Consider the following 13,273-nt stretch of genomic DNA (forward strand, 5'->3'; position numbering starts at 1 on the left):
CCAAAGGGCTCCCTCTAGGAAATGAAATGGCATCCCAGACCATCACTTATGGCTGTCGGACCGCAAGGCTGGTAAGAATCAGGTTGGTATCCCACCGCTATCTGGTGCGTCTCCATACAGGTCTTCACTGGTCACCGGGGCTCATTTCGAAGCGTGACTCGTCACTGAAGCAATTCCACTCCAGTTAATGACATTCCAGGCCGACGATGTGTCTGGAAAATCTCAGAAAAGTGATGGGATATCAAGCTGACTGTCACCCAAAATACGGCCCGATTGAGAAGAGTGATCGTCTGGGATGCCATTTCCTTTAATATCTTGACCCCTTTGGTTGCCACCCGCGGCACCCTTACAGCTCAGACGCTCGTCGATGATATTCTACTCCTAGTCTTTTTGCCCTTCGTGGCCATCACTGTCCGAGGCGTCTCCAGACACGTCTTCGTCCCGGAATCTCATTGACTGGAGTAGAATTGTCTTCAGTGTTGAGTCCCACTAAGAACTGATCCCAAATGACCAGCAAAGACGTGTCTGAGGACGCCCAAGGCAGCAGTGGGATATAAACCTGATTGTCTCCCATCAGATAGTGCGACAACCAAGACTGTGGTCTGGAGGGCGATTTCTTTTCATAGCAGGACCCCTTTGGTTGTCATCTGTAACACTCTTACAGCACTGTGGGAAGTCCACGATATTCTACGCCGCGTTTTGTTGCCCTTCATGGCAAGCCATTCTGGGCTTACATTTCAACAAGACAACGCCCACCTGCACAAGGCGAGAGTACTTCTTGACAATCAGATGGAGGGGTTTGGGTGTGGCGAATGGTTGGATACCGTTACACGCTGTAATTTGCAGTAGCAAAAGTGAAGCATGGAGGAGGTGGAGTAATGGTACGAGGGTGCTCTTCGTGTTAGGATAGGGTTCTATTATTGCGCTTAAGAAAACGTTAAACGCGTTAGGATGTGAACACATTTTAAAGCATTGTATACTGCGTACGGGAGAGAAACATTTCGGAGGCGGTAATTGTATTACCATGACAATGCTCCCTGTCATAAAGCAGCATCTGTGAGGCAATGGTACGTGGACTCGCCTAGAGTCCCGACCTCAACCAAATGGAACACCTCTGGGATGTCTTAGAACGTAAACTTCGCTCCAGACCTCAGCCACTACCTTCTCCGGTTTCTTATTGTTTTGAGAAAGAATGAGCTGTCATTCCACCATAGACATTCAGACACCTGACTGAAAGTGTCTCCAGCACAGTTCAGATCGTCATAAAGGCGATGGGTAGGCAGATCCCACACTAATGTCCGCTTATTAGATGTCCGGATACTTTTGATCAGATAATGTGGTTATCAGAGGAGTGGCTTAGAGGTGGGCGTTTGCCCCAGTAACTTCGACGATATGTAGCGCGATAGGATGAAGTTATCGATCAAGTGTTCCTATCCTCAGCTTGTTCCTCAAGACTCTCTCTGTTGACCCTCAAATTTCGTCAGCGACTTTTTGTTACACCATGTATGCATGAATGACGAGGCAGTTCCCAGATGACCATGTCGTTTACCGAGAGACGAAATCTTCAGGAAATGAGCAGTGCCTATTGCTCCGCAGATGCTGAAGAGGTCGAAAGAATGTATGATGACATTATTCAGATAGTTACGGAAGACAGAAATTTAACTGTGATAAGTGGCAGGGATTCGACATATGAGAAGGAAGAGAAGGAAAAATAGTAGGAGAACATGGACTGGCGCGAAGGAATAGAAGCGCAGGCAGCCTGGTCGAATTTTGTGCAGAGCATAATTTCTTCATTGCTCACACTTGGTTTAAGGATCGTATATGTGGAATAGACCTGGAGATACTGGAAGGTTTCAGTTGATTATACAATGGTAAGTAATGGTAAGATGCAGTTTCGAAAACCGAATTTTAATCTGTAAGACTTTCCATGGGCAGATGAGGGCGCTGACCTTATTTAAAGATTATGAACTCCAGATTAAAACTGAAGGTATGAAGTTAAGGATATGGGTCTTTGATAAACTGAAAGAAAGACAGATTGTTGACAGTTTCAGAGGCAACGATTGAAAGAGATAGGGAAATGTGTTGCAATAGAAGATGAACGAGTAGGTTTGGGACATGAAATAGTGGAAGCAGCAAAGGACTAAATAGGTAAAAAGACTAGACATAGTAGAAATCCATGGATAATGCAGGAGATATTTAATTTAAGCGAGGAAAGGAAAAATACATAAGAATACAGCAAATGAAGCAGGTGAGAGGGAACACGAACGTCTAACAAACGAAATTGACAAAAGACCCAAAATCGAGGAAAAAACTGCCTAGAGAAGAAATGCAGGGCTGTAGTAACTAGGGGAAAGGTAGACGCCACCTATAGGAAAATTAAAGAGATCTTTGTAGAAAAGACAACGACATGTATGAATAATAAGAGGTCAGAAGGCAAGCCCATACTAAGCAGAGAAGGAAATGCTATAAGATTCTCAAATAATTCCTTAACGAATTCTTCGCGGTCGGAGTGGGAGAGTTGTAGTGTGAATATTACCGAAACATCAGTCTGATGAGTCATGGTTGCAAAATGCTGATATAATAGAAAAATAAGAAAAGTGGTAGAAGCCAACCTTCGGGCAGATAGTTTCAGATCCCGGAAAAATATAGGAACACGCGAAGCAATACTGACTACGACTTACCTTCAAGACATGTTAAAGAATGGCAAGCCTATGTTTATAGCATTTGTAGGTTCAATATAGAACTCCATCTCAAAATCGTCTCGCCTCTTAAGAATTTATACCGAGTAAAATATTCATTACAGTGCCTACAACAGAGTCTGATGCTGTTTCTGGTGTCTGCGGCCTTCGCACTTTACCACTGTATATGGTGTACATATACTGGTTGCCTGTCTTACCACTTTCTCCACACCCACTCTCACCACAATTCCCACCAAACACGAGTACGGTGGGAATTTCGGGGATTAGTACTGCTAACTAACAAACTCGTTATTTCAGTGTCTCAAATTACTTTGATTTACACCGCACACGGAAACGTTGCGAGCGCTTAACGCCGAGTTTTCCTAGGAGCAGGAATTTTGCGCCTCGTGAACAGGACAGGGCGTTTTGCATCAGTAGGAACGAAAAGCTCAATTACGTCGCGGATTTGCGTTTTCCCAGAAAATGAAACCACAAGCGTGCTAAATATTCAGTCGACACGTGCTATCTGAGAAGAATATTTAAGAAACGTATTACTTAATCCAAAGCGTTAATGTACTGCACAGTGTTGATGGATAGCGAGGGAGAAAAAGAACTCGTGGGTTTGTCTATAACTAAGCATATAACGGGCTATGAACTAAACGATTATTTGCTTCAGAATTACGTGAAGCGTATGAAAACGGTCAGCAATAAATTTTTAACACTGTGTCGATTAACACTCCGTCTTCGTCGCTACTGAAACGCACTTGTAGCTTTTTAACACAAGTTGTGGCCAATTTGCACACGCAGTTTACCATCCTCGCAGCAATTGCTTCACTAGAACGCTGCGTACAACGCATCAGACTCTTCGAGAACCAGTTTGCCTGTCACGCCTGACGTACAGCGCTGCCGCACTACGCATTGTGCTTTGTCGGAAAACACCTTCGCTCTGTCCTGTCACTGTCGACGACGCGACACACTACGCTAGTCGCATTACGTATTACGTGCAAAATTCCTGCTCCTCGGAAAACCCGGCTGAAAGTGGACAAACACGGTGCACGCTAGGACGTCTCGCAGCGATCTACATGGCTGAGTATTACACATCTACGTCTACATAACACTCCGCAAGGCACTTCGTGGTGTATGATGGGGGGTACTTCTAGTACTACTACTTCATCCTCGCCACTATGTTCCACTCTGGAATGGCGCGCGGGAATAATGATTGTTGATAAACCTCTGTATTAGATCTAATTTCTCGAATTTGTGATGATCATTTTGCGAGATGTATGTGGCGAGAAGTAAAATGTTGTGCGAATCTTCCTTGAAAATGTTCTCTCGAAATTTCAGTTTCGTTGAGCACCTCTGTAACGCTCTCGTGCCGATTAAACACTACCGGACGGTCGGACGGGGTAGCTGAGCAGTTCTAGGCGCTACAGTCTGGAACCGCGCGACCGCTACGGTCCCAGGTTCGCATCCTGCCTCGGGCATGGATGTGTGTGATGTCCTTAGGTTAGTTAGGTTTAAGTAGTTCTAAGTTCTAGGGGACTGATGACCTCAGAAGTTAAGTCCCATAGTACTCAGAGCCATTTGAACCATTTGAATCCCGGACGGGACGCGCCGTTCTCCGTTCTACAATAAACTGACGTCGACGATATAGGCATATAATTATGTGCGTCTGTCCTAGGTGACTTGTTGAAAACGGGAGTGATCTGCGCTTTTCTTCAGTCGCTAGGTACCCTACATTGCTCCAACGACCTATAACAAAACTGCTGCTAGAAGAGGAAAAAGTTCACTCGCATAACTTTTGTAGAATCTTACAGGTATCTCATTTGTTTCTGATGACTTAAGCTCTGGTCACTGAACTTGCTTAGGTTTGAAAATACTAATTGCTTCCTCATAGCCCCTGATAGCTTTAGAAGACGAAACGTTATCGGCAAAAACGCGCTTTGGCCATACCCTAATGTACAAGGGCGAGAAGGGGAGAGCTGTAATTCGTGCAACACTACTTTCAAAAATACGGCAGCTTTAATCTGGAAATTTATTTTCAATTTTCCGCTGCTATATCCTCTGCGCTTAGAGTGAGACTTCCCTGGGTGTCACGGGTGCAGTAGCTTTGGCTCCGAGAATTAACCCGAAGTGTGGCTGCTCGAATAGCGGAATGGGCGCAGGTGTCCCATAGCGAAGCCCTTGGAGCCGCAGGGAGAAGCAGCGGATAAAAGGAAATCCACAAGCCGCAGCGAGCCGCTTAACTCGCGCGATGTTAGACTTACAGCAGTCCTGCACTGTGCAGACAATTTACTCCCGTCCGCAGGGACTCGAGCGACGCCTAGCACGGAGTTCTCAGATCTCGGCAAAATCCTGGGGGCCATCTAAAGAACGTCTTGCCTTTGTAACTTTATGTGAAGACCTGAGCTGACTGAACCGGGGGTCGTTAACGTATGCTGTAGCCTCGACACACCAGAAGCAAGGAGTTTTCCAAATGAGCGAAGAAGGGGGATTGTGCTTTTTAAGTTATTTATTGTCTTACAAACTTATCCCAAGATGATATCAATTTGAGTGAGAAATTTTAGGAAGCTGGGGTGGCTTCACGTAAAGGTGAGCCTTAATGGATCTTTCTTTTCTTCTTCTTTTGCTACCGACTTTATCCCGCATCGTGCGCAGGGTTAAGTACGGAAATGGCATGGTTAATGTTAAGGGGTGGCCGGATGCCCTTCCTCCCGCCACCCCATAACCCCCCCCCCCCACATGGGATTGAAGTAGTGTACCCCATCTGTCTGCATGTAGTGTAAATAGTGAAATAGTGTGAAAGTGTTTCAGATTTCTGCGAGTCGTGTAACTGAGGCGGGACGTGGGAACCAGCCCGGTATTCACCTAATGGGATGTGGAAAACCGCCTAAAAACCACATACAGGCTGGCCGGCACACCGGCCGTCGTAGTTAATCCGCCAGGTGGATTCAATCTGGGGCCGGCGCGCCTACCCGAGTCCAGGAAGCAGCGGGTTAGCGCTCTCGGCTACCCTGGTGGGTGTGAGCCTTAATGAATATCACACACTAACGGGGAAAAAAATCGCAACACCAAGAAAGAGTTGCGCAAAATAAACGAAAGGTGGTAGGTGTGTTTTTACATCTGAAAGACGATGTCTGTCCAAGTTTTGAGCCAATCGTATGAGAGTGACGCTAATAGCGCCTCTGTGGTTTCGCTACGCACTGTAATAGTCGTGAGCGTTAGTTACCTTTGAGATTGGACGTGGTGAGTTGATGTTAGTCAAGAATGGCTTTAAGGCGACAAAGACGCCATTATCAAACACCTCACTGATTTTGCTCTAGGTCGTGTAATAGGGTTACGATAAAGTGGGTGTTCTTTCTGCGACATTGCAGAAAGACTTGGCAGGAATGTAGCCACCGTGCATGATTGCTGGCAGTGGTGGTCAGGAGAATGTACAGTCGCAAGAAGACCGGGCGCCGGACGGCCACGTGGCACTGCCGAGAGGGAAGACTGTCGTGTTCGGTGTATGGCTCTGGAGCACTGTTCTCCATGTGCAGCAGCAATTTGTGCAGCGGTTGGCACTACAGGTACACAACGAACTGTTAGCAATCGTCTACTTCAAGGACAGGCCCTAGTCGGACACCATGTAGCGTGCATTCCACTGGTCCCAAACCACCGCCGTTTGAGACTTCAGTGCCGGCCGGCGTGGCCGTGCGGTTCTAGGCGCTTCAGTCTGGAACCGCGTGACCACTACGGTCGAAGGTTCGAATCCTGCCTCGGGCATGGATGTGTGTGATGTCCTTAAGTTAGTTAGGTTTAAGTAGTTCTAAGTTCTAGGGGACTGATGACCACAGATGTTAAGTCCCATAGTGCTCAGAGCCATTAGAACCATTTGTGACTTCAGTGGTGTCAACCGAGACCTCATTGGAGAACGGAGTGGAGGTCTGTTGTGTTTTCTGATGGAAGCCGGTTCTGCCTCGGTGCCAGTGATGGCCGTGTGTTGGTTTGGAGGAGGTCAGGTGAGCGCCTGCAACCAATCTATGTGCGGCCTAGACATACAGGACCTACAGCCTGAGTTATGGTCTCCTGTGCTATTTCGCAGGAAGAGCACTCTCGTGATTAGACCGCGCACCCTGACAGCCAATTTGTATGTAAGTCTGGCGATTTGATCTGCTCTGCTGCCGTTCGTGTACAAATTTCCAGGCGGTGGTTTCCAATAGGATAACGCTCACCTACATACCGCTGTTGTAACCCAACGTGCTCTACCTATTATTTATAAGTTGCTTGTCCTGCTGGATCGTCAGATCTGCGTCCAGTCGAGCACGTATGGGACACCATCGGACGACAACTCCAGCATTAACAGTTCTTGTTTTCAGACTAGAACTCTGGACCTTTGCCTTTCGCGGGCAAGTGCTCTACCAACTGAGCTACCCAAGCACGACTCACGATTCGTCCTCGTAGCTTCAATTCTGCCAGTACCACGTTTCCTACCCTCTAAACTTCACAGAAGCTCTTCTGCAAACCTTGCAGAACTAGCACTCCCGGGAGAAAGGATATTGCGGAGACATAGCTTAGCCACGGCCTGGGGGATGATTCCAGAATGAGATTTTCACTCTGTAGTGGAGTGTGCGCTGATATGAAACTTCCTGGCAGATTAAAACTGTATGCCGGACCGAGACTCGAAATCGGGATCTTTGCCTTTCACGGGTTCGCAGAAGAGCTTCTGTGAAGTTTGGAAGGTAGGAGACGAGGTACTGGCAGAACTGAAGCTGTCAGGACGGATCATGAGTTCAGATGGTAGAGCACTTTCCCGCGAAAGGCAAAAGTCCCGAGTTCGAGTCTCGGTCTGGTACACAGTTTTAATCTTCCAGGAAGTTTTAGTTCCTGTATTGACCGATCAAGTGCAAGGGCATGGAATTCCATCCCACAAACTCACATCCGGCACCTGTACTACACAACGCGTGCAAGTCTGCATCGTTACATCCAACATCTTGGTGGTTACACCGGTTATTAATGTACCACAATTTCACATTTGTAATGGCTTGCAATCTTAATCACTTCAATATGCTACCTAGGCAAATGTATTTCCGAAACTCTATTGCTCTACATTAATTATTTTTTGGTGCTGCGATTTTTGGGTGACAGTGTGTTTATTCTTAGACAGTTACTGGAAAGCAGGTGAGAGCTTCATTATTGTTGACAAAAAGTCTTTCAGTGGATTAGCGACCGTATTTGGCTCAATAATGGTCTCGCCCTAATTTTTAACTAAGCTGTATTGTTTTTGGCATATGGTACAGGATATGAATCTTGATGTTTTATTTTGAAGATGCACTAATTCCTAATTTGATGGCGCTGCAAACGCTATCTTATTTTATATCGAAGGGCTATGTGAGCGGGTTCTTAGTTGGTTTTCAAATTGTCATGGCACTTGACATTGTTTTGCATACTTCCGGTTTCAGTACGGATCATTTCATGAAATACGGGTGTGGGCATTGTGGTTTTCAAATGAAATTTTGGAAACGGATTGATGGTGTTCTGTAGCTTTCGCTTGTATGACAGTATTGTATATGAGCTATTAGCACAGTGGAACTGCTTCCGTACAGCATTGAATTCCTGCTCTTGCCCGACTTTGACACTCAGCCATCCTCAACGTGTTAAATCACGAGGCATTGCTGTCATGTCTCATACCTGCAGAATATTTTCAGAATTTATTTAGATGCATTTTAATGTAAATGAGGACATACAAGCCACGCGGAATTTGTTGTTGATCGCCTTTCCAGTATCACGCATCTCACGTGGCACATTGCTGTTGATGTATTCGGATGCATCCGATGTTGCTCTCGTCGAATAACTGAAGAGATTAATTAAGATTACACGTAATTTCTGTTAGGTTTCAATTATGGTTTCACTGTATATCAGCTTCGCATAGAATGGTATATGTATAGAATATTAAATCCAACAAGGATGTTAGACTGTAAAAAAACACGTACAGGTGTGTTGCACATGAACTGTTATTGTCAATATTGTATACCGTCATTACTGTCAGTACTTTCATTTTGTTATCACTGTCATCATTGCTTCTTACGTGATCCTATGTCTAAGATGTCCTACGTAATGTTTCATGTTTCTGCCGGCCTCTAAACAAAGATAGCTTCTCCTCTGTACGTGTACCATCACCAACAGCGGCTACGTTTTAACACCGCAGTCGTATGTTTCTTCGGCATTTGTAACAAATATAGTCTGCTTTAAAAATTAATGCTTTAAACACAGCTTCACGTAATTAAAGTTGCACATCTTTCGACGCATGGTAACATCCACCGAAATATGATTTTAAAATTTTATGTGTACGCTGTAATTAGAATATTTAAGGAGGTGAATAACTGTTTCACATGAAAATTAAGTGGGAAATTATATTTGCTATATGCGGTTCACTGCAGCCACCTGATGGCCGAGCACGTTTACTTTACAATACACCGCACTGTGAGGACCACTTGGCTTTTTGACGTTGACTAAGATGTTTTAAATTCTGACTAGATACTAAGTGTCCATGAGGTATGTCATCAACTCACGTGTCACCGCAATTATTTTAAACAATGTGAAAGTTTTCTCCATGCTTTTGATGTAGTCCCCTGTACTACAGATTTGATCCGAAGATGCTGTTAAACCGAGCGCGTAATCGGCAGCTATACTAAAAAGAATACAGCGATCAAGAGAAGAGTGTTTTATTGAGATGAGAGTCAATGTTTCATGTAACCTGTTTATAAACTATTCAAAGATTTTTGACTGCGTAATCAGAAAAATAACTATGGGATATAATGAAGAATGAGACATTCAAATGGTTCAAATGGCTCTGAGCACTATGGGACTTAACATCTGAGGTCATCAGTCCCCTAGAACTTAGAACTACTTAAACCTAACTAAGCTAAGGACATCACACACATCCATGCCCGAGGTAGGATTCGGACCTGCGCCCGTAGCGGTCGAGCGGTTCCAGACTGAGGCATCTACAACCGCTCGGCCACAACGGCCGGCAGAATGAGACATCCCACAGTATTTAATCACAGCACTAGGAGACGTTTACAAGAAAAGTAGATGGTGAAACTGGTCCTGTGATTTATCTTTGTGGCTTAAAACGAGCACATGACCATTCCAGCTCGCTGTTCTGACTCTTTCCTAAAGCTCAAAACACTTCTCCTACTGCAGGCGTAATTCACCTTGCCGTCACGCTTGATCAGACTGATGTTGGCCAAGAATTATTAAAACTAGGAATGAAAGGGGACAATACCACACTATATAAAGAACAGCAGACTACAGACTCAATTAAATACATACCCATAAATACATATCCAAGAAAGCCTACACATTTAATAAATTAAACTGAAAGGATCAGCAACAGTACTGTTACTGTAAGGAATTAACGATTAAGGGAGCGGCAGGCGGCATTCGATCAATTAGGAAAAATCATATCGACAAATCATGAAACATATTGGAATATTTGTATCTATACGTATTATAAAACCCGGAGGACAGATGCACATAATTGTAGGACCATACCGATGACATCAGTCTATTATAAAATAATGGGTCATGTTTTATGTTCAAGAATTATTACGTTCTGGAGAACGAAAAGCTTCTCTATAAAAACTGACACTGATTTCGCAAATCTTGTGGACTCAGTTCGCTTTGCTCCTCCATGATATCCTTAGCGCTGTAGACAGCGGCGCTGAGGTTGATGCCGTGTTCCTTGACTTCAGGAAAGCATTTGGGAGCGTCCCGGACTGCCTGTTAGTTAAATAAATACGAATTTATCGAGTATCGAACCAGATTTGAGACTGAAATCAAGACTTCGTTGCAGACAGAATTCTACACGTTGCTCTTAAAGGAACAAGCTCGACAGATATAAAAGTTATTTCGGGAGTACCTCAAGGAAATGTGATTGGACTGTTACTGTTTTCAGTTCATATAAATTATCTAGCAGAATGCGTCGGAAGCTCTTTAAGATTGTTTGCAGATCATGCGGTTTTCTATAAGAAAGTAGCATCGCCAGAAGACAGTATCGATTTCCAGAATGACCTGCAGAGGATTGATGAATGGTGCAGGTTCTGGCAGTTCACCCTTAACGTAAATAAATGTGACATATTGCGCATATGTAGGAAAAGAAATCCACCCCTTATAACTACACTATTCATCAAACTTCCTGGCAGATTAAAACTGTGTGCCCGACCGAGACTCGAACTCGGGTCCCGAGTTCGAGTCTCGGTCGGGCACACAGTTTTAATCTGCCAGAAAGTTTCATATCAGCGCACACTCCGCTGCAGAATAAAAATCTCATTCTGGATACACTATTCATGACAAACTGCTGCAAACAGTATCTACCGTAAAATTTCTAGGAATAACATTCCAGAGTGCCTTTAAGTAGAATGACCAAGCAAAACAAATGGCAGGATAACCAAATACCACACTGAAATTCAAAGGAAGAATATTAAGAGTATACAACTCATGCACGAAGGGAATGGCTTACAAGATGCTTGTTCGGCCGATTCTTGAGTCTTGAGTAATGTTCACCAATCTGGGATCCTTACCAGGTAGGACTGACAGAAGAGAGAGAGAGAGAGAGAGAGAGAGAGAGAGAGAGAGAGAGAGAGAGAGAAGGTCCAACGAAGAACGCCGTCACACACCGTCGTTTAGCGCTACAGACATGCTCAATAAGCTCCACTGTCAGACGCTACAATAGATGCGTTGTGCATCTAGAAGAGGTTTACTAATAAAATTTCGAAATAGCACTTTCCATGAAGTGTTGGACAACAGACAACATATTACTTCCCACCACATACATCTCTCGAAATGACCACGACGAGAAAATTCGAGAAATTAGAGCTATAATTGAGTCTTACCTACAGTCATTCTTCCCTCGGGCCATTCGCGAGTGGAAAAGGAAAGAGGGATCAGATACTGACACCAGAACTACCCTCCGCCACACAACGTCAGGCGCCTTGCAGAGTATTTCTGTAGATAAATTAAAGTCTACCGCCGCAGCTTCTGTCTGTACGTTCGGACTAATCTCAGCAACTGCTGTGGGGCTTTTCTATACGATTCTCACTAACAGATAGCTTGAATTGGGAAGTAGGTTTGTTAGCATCACTACATATTATAAATAGGTCATTGAGCCGTAGATAATCGGTGCTGCTCGTGCGAAGCCAGGGCGGGTTGCTAGTTGAAATTAAAAATGAAACATTTCGTGCGAGCGGTACAGTTTCTGGTTAGTGATACTACGCGACAGCAGGACGTGGAAGATTATGTCAGCGGCGGTGTAGAGTCGTCTGTGGTACGGCCGTAGTCGTTACTGCTCGACGAAAGTGGCACTCAGGTAAACTGTTGCAACGTGAGGCTTGAGCTGTAGCTCCATGTCTCGTCGTAACTGCCGTCTGCTTCACACCAGCTGTGCAGCGAGCTACGTTAATTTAAGAATTACCTGTATTTTTCTTACTTGTCACTTCTTCTTCCGTGTGTTTTTGCTTTTAGGAAGCTTTAATTTTCGAGTACTAGTAATAGTGTTCCATAGAGTTCGTTCGTGTTCGTGTTTGTGCAGGGTGACTGTGCTAACTGCAGAAGACACGTGTGTCTGTAGAAGATCAGCCAGCAAACTGAGGCCGATAGCTAGCTTTGGGTACACTTAAAGAAAACAGTCGACTGTCCAGAGAGGGGCAACACTTTATAGCCAACTTAACTGTGTTCTGTAGTAAAACGCAATCTCAGTCGCATTTATTTACTGTTTTGTACGCCTTTGGTCAGTGGACCTTCATCAGACAACTTCGAGGCAACAGCAACTTATGTATCGAGGTCATAACGAATGGTGTCTGTAGAGTGTCAAGCAGAGATCTACCTCTGTGCCGTCGACACTGCTGTCTGAAAGCTAACTCCTGATGGGCTACTGACCGAAAGCGCTCAAAAGATACAAATAAAGGCGACGATAGTTTTCTTTCCCAATAAATACGTAGCAATCGCCGCAGGTTGTGAACTCCCTTGCTTGCTCATTTCATTGATAATTTTTACTTATTCCTATGCTTGTCGATCACGGGTTGTTTCATCAGCAGCATTATTTGATGATCAGTTGTATGGCGTTCATAAAGCAAAATGGATTGAGATACCGCTGTTGGTATATCGGAAGCAGTTATTACTATGGGGGGGAGGGGGGAGGGGTAGGGGAGGCGTGGTTCACTTTTGAAAATATTCTCTGTTTGCGACTTACTGTCCAGTATTCTTCCGACAACGACCATAACATTCAGTACACAACTCGGGTTCCATTCGAATGCTTCCTTTGCGATCTATCACAACTGTAGACTCCACTACAACCACTGTCGTGATTGGTGCCCACTGAAACACAAGCAACCTTAAAACTGATTGCTAACCCTAGAGATGCTTAACGACGCCTTGTCGCACCTCAGAGAGGTTCCTTCTTTATTTTGTTTAGTTTGGCTTTCGGCAGCATTGACCATACAGCCACTACTAGTCATAACAGTACAGAGTAAACACAAAACTCAGAGTTAAAATAAACCGTCAGAATGAGCTCAACACTGTGAATAGTACAATGTACTAAGGAGATTACATTAGGA

The 13,273-nt window shown here is 44.6% G+C and overlaps 1 long non-coding RNA gene across 1 annotated transcript in view; it reads right to left on the reverse strand.

Annotated features, from left to right (window-relative positions):
• The window catches only part of LOC124711976, a 611,250-nt gene that overhangs the window by 297,325 nt on the left and 300,652 nt on the right, over positions 1-13,273 (reverse strand). The gene's annotated exons all lie outside the window — the stretch shown is intronic.

This window comes from Schistocerca piceifrons, chromosome 8, assembly GCF_021461385.2.
Source record: "Schistocerca piceifrons isolate TAMUIC-IGC-003096 chromosome 8, iqSchPice1.1, whole genome shotgun sequence".
NCBI classification, from domain to species: Eukaryota; Metazoa; Arthropoda; class Insecta; order Orthoptera; family Acrididae; genus Schistocerca; species Schistocerca piceifrons.